Raw genomic sequence first — 4,368 nt, forward strand, 5'->3', positions numbered from 1 at the left:
CATCACCACTCTTCTTGGCAGCGCGGTGACGCTTGGCCAGGGCGTCACCAACTCCACCAGAATTTTTAGCTTTCGTTTGAGTAATACACCGTCCTTGATCGGCCATGTCTCGCCATTTAAAGTAGTCGTTAACCTTCCTCTCAATTCCATCGTCTGTCCCATCCTCAACACCGTCAATGGCACCCTTATTGGCATTCCCGTTCTTCAATTTGCAGTCGGAAACTCGGTCATCGGTCCCATTTATTGTTTTGTTGTGAAGGTGTTTAAGATGTCATGAATAAGAAAATAAATTGCAAAATATAGCGTGAATGTGCTCAATTATTCCTCTTTTGATATGAATCTAAAAATTATATAGAAAAACGGTATCATGGAATTAGCCTCGAATTGAAATTGGGGCCTTCAATTTCAATTCCTCCCAATCCACAATTTCAAATCTATATTAAAAGTTATAAATTGAAATTCCAAATATTTATAAGATTGAACACATTCATACATGTGACAACCCAGTCCTTATAAAGCTTTTATAATCATGAAAATAGTGTCTTAAAGAATTTATATGAAATTCTTTGTGGAATATTCATTAGAGCCGAACATGTAAAACTTTTCATTGAGTTGATTTGTTATGATTTAGGAGTAATCGAAGCATCGTCAAGAACTCGAGTAAGCACAATAGTTATATAATAATAATCCCAAACTAGAGATGTAATGTCCAAGTACATGCAATTAAATAAACTTTTGATTCTTAAGGAGTTGGTTCAGAATCGTGCAAGTCTTGATGAACCTTTTGTCCGATGAATATCCGAGTAGCAGCACGATACACTTATCATTTCCTACACATAAAATGAAATAAAATATAATTTCTTATAATACATAGTATAAAGTATATGCCAAGATATTTGTAACATCCCGAGTTTTCGTGCACTAGTTTTAGAGTATAAAAAAAAATTTACGAAAGGACGATTGGAATTAAAGTGCAAGAAATTTAAGTTTGTAAACTACAATTATTGGAAGAAGAAAAAGAGAATAAACTAGCACAATACTTTATGAAGAGGATTTACATATATTGAAGAGATTAATGGTAAAGGGCTACACAATGGAAAAGGACTATACAATCTTATTGAGAGGTGTGAGATTTTGCTACATAATAGTTACATTTAGAAAATACAAAAGTGGAAGCTACAACTTAGCATTTCAAAGATGCCAAACTACAATATTCGGATACTAGCCAAATAGAGCAACTAAATCTAAGTGTTTCCCTCATTCCCATCATTCTCGATTTTCGGCCTCCACAAGCTCCAAGAATGCCTCCATGTACCTACAAAGTTTACACCAAATTGGGGTTAGAAAGTGCACACAAGTAAAGAGAGAGGGAAGCACAAGCTAAATAAAGAGATGGAACATTTAATGGGTAATATAGCTAGAAGAGCTACAAGATAGAGCATGAGGTAAGAAAATCTTGGTCACCATCTCTTCTAACATCAAAAGGGAGTCGAGACAAGGGGGCATTGGAGAGCGAGCTCCTACACAAGCCCAAAAGTAGAAGATGAGACAAACTCTCATCTCCCCGTCGATCAAGGCCGAGAAATCAGCCAAGAAGATCAGCCACCATCACCAAAACGGCAAGAATCTCACAGTCATCAAGCTCGAAAGTAAGAGAGCTAGCAAGCCCAAAATAGGAGCCTTTGGCTCCAAGTCTCAAACCTAGCTTCCAATAGCTTAGCACTATATAGGAGCCATCTCCTCACCTCCTCCACCATCACTTTCATCATCACAATTCCACACAACACCATAAGGAGAGCAGCGAAGGAAGAGGGAGAGGGGCAGCGAGTGGTGACGGCAAGGACAGCCACCACCGAGGAGGATTCAACTACGTTAAGGTAATCCCCTCGATACCATTCTCGGCATCACGTTAGAACGCCACGAAATTTCCAGAACTTAGAATCATAGGCAGCATGCTCACGTAGGACAAATCATAGCGATAGGATCAACGAATAATCAGTTGCCATAGCTACTGCCCAAATATCAAGTATAAACATGTCAAGTAACTCCCCTACCAAGAGCTCATTCCAGTGAGCTAATTGTTTCCCAAGATCAAAACTTTAGAACATCGTGATATAAAACAATTCCTCTACTGCCTTCAAGTAGAACAACAAAGCAAATCAGAATAATTAAGGGGTTAGGGGGAAAGAAGACTTAGCTTTATTGCGAGGAAGCGGCGACGCCGCTGGAGCAATAGCACGAACGACGGTGACGCGCCTTGAGTCTCGCCCGAACAGCAGCAGCAGTAGCAGGAGCCTTGAGGAGCAGCGACGGCCTCCGCCGGACTCCGGCAGCGGTGCCGAGCGACCAGGGGCGGACGCGAGCGGCAGAACGAGACGACTGCTCATGGAGGAGCGACACTTCTCTGTCGGTGATTTCGCCGAGCGAGAGAGGGAAACCGACGGAGGGAGAGGCGACGCCTTCTCCCTAACCGGTACTTCACCGGATAGAGAAATCAACGCAGAGAGCAATGCAGGTCGCTGGCAGCAGCGACGGAGAGCCGCGACGCAGAGGAGCTTCTGCCCGCGACGCGAAGTAGAGGTTGGTGCGAGAACCAGCACGCGGCGGAACTCCGAGTTCCCGTCGGGGTACCGACGATCTTCGCTGGAGAAGGGAGAAAGGAGGCGCTGCCTCTCGAAGTCTTCGATCTAGGATCCCAGAATCAAATTTGAGGATGAGTCGAGAAGGGGAAACTGAGAAAGGAGGCGGAGCGGTGTAGTTTTCGCCGGAGGAGGCGTGAGAGAGAATGAGGAGGTGCCGCTGATTTCCTAACTTAGGGATTTCATTTGGGAAGAATGAAGGTGATTTGGGGGAGAAATGCCGATGGATAAGGAAAGGAGTATATTTGGGTCCTCATTAAATTTTGATGGGCCACTACTAATTTTCAATTGGGCCAAAAGAATTAATCCTACACATGAGCTGAAATTAAAGAATAGGGCCAGTAAGTAACTCATGATTTGGGCCGAGAATTATTTATGTTGGGTTGGAATTTATTTAAGGATTAAGTTGGAGCTCAATTAATTAATTCCCGAATAATTTAGTAAGTTCCCAAAGATGGAAAGTGACGAAGATGGAGATGCGAAGGGCCGAACGGTGACGCCCTGCGACGCCATGGGCGGCCTTAAGAAAATTCAAGGAAAAGATTTAAGAAAGAATTTTCCAAGAATCCATATTAAATGCTCAAGTAATTATTTTAAAGATATTGAACTTCTCCGAATTTAGTTTAAGTGGACAAATAAATCCTACAACTTAATGAAGCCCGAGAAAGGACTAGAGATCCTATGAGACAAGACTAAGGATATAGGTGCTATGCCATAGGGTACATGCATTCTTTCTAAGGAGAAATAGTTCGAATACTAATTAGCGCGTCGCGCTATTTATTTTTAAAGGATAAAATGCTCAAAGGGCAAGTGAGGTCAAGGCGAATAATTGAATTGAAGAATAAGCATATCAGGTGGGCTTTCTTTATCCAGCACACTAGTGTGGATATAAATCAAATACTTGTGAAATTATGAAAAATCATATTTTCTTAAAATGGAGCTATGATTCTTTTCAAATTGTTGTCATACCATAAATGTTTTGCTTTGATGATTGTCATTGGATTGTCATGGAATGATGGGTGACCGATGGAGCGACACTTGACTGGAATGAATGATGAATGATTAATGATGAATGATGAATGATGAATGATGAACGATGAATGATGAATGACGAATTCTCAAGTTCCAGCCCTTTTCTTTCCCCCGCTTCTTTAATCCCTCCCATTAGTCGCGGTTTACCCGCTTTCGCTATCCTTAGCAAAATGCGGTCGTGACAATATTTGAGGAGTGTCCAAGTAAGGACACTTGTCAAAAAAGGGATTTTTGTCAAGAATTCTAAGAGAATATATATAGGGTTGGTGTTAGAAAATATAAATAAGGGTGTCGGTCGTTTATACTTGAGATCATCCAACAACATGTAATGGTGAAGGTTATAAAGAAAGTCATATATATTTACAACAACTGCATAAAATGTACTACTACATGTATGCTGGTCGTCTAGTGCTGAATATATTCTTGGTAAAACATACATATAAGAAATACTACATATTTGTATTCTAAGGAATAGTAGGACTTTTGAAAGAAGTAAAGGATTTTTACGTTTGACAAAATGCACTTGATACAAGTTGAAATGCTAAAATTAAATGTTACTACTATTGTATAGTAGAATTTTCCTCCCTTTGTTCCTTGTTAAATGAGACATTTCTTTTTGTTACGAAGATTAAGAATAATTTTTTAAGTGGATGGTGAATAAAGTAAAAGACAATAAAGTAAGAGAGGAGAGTCCATT

The 4,368-nt window shown here is 40.4% G+C and overlaps 1 long non-coding RNA gene across 1 annotated transcript; it reads right to left on the bottom strand.

The window, feature by feature from the left end:
* Positions 1–1,040: 1,040 nt before the first annotated feature.
* Positions 1,041–2,850, bottom strand: LOC125223465 (uncharacterized). The gene is made up of 2 exons (XR_007176719.2): positions 1,465–2,850; positions 1,041–1,315 (listed from the first exon to the last, which is right to left on the bottom strand). It is a non-coding gene; the product is annotated as an uncharacterized LOC125223465 (long non-coding RNA).
* Between the last annotated feature and the right edge of the window lie 1,518 nt (positions 2,851–4,368).

This window comes from Salvia hispanica, chromosome 1 (genome assembly GCF_029641045.1).
Source record: "Salvia hispanica isolate PSC_SH4W2 chromosome 1, Shi_PSC_v1, whole genome shotgun sequence".
NCBI classification, from domain to species: domain Eukaryota; kingdom Viridiplantae; phylum Streptophyta; class Magnoliopsida; order Lamiales; family Lamiaceae; genus Salvia; species Salvia hispanica.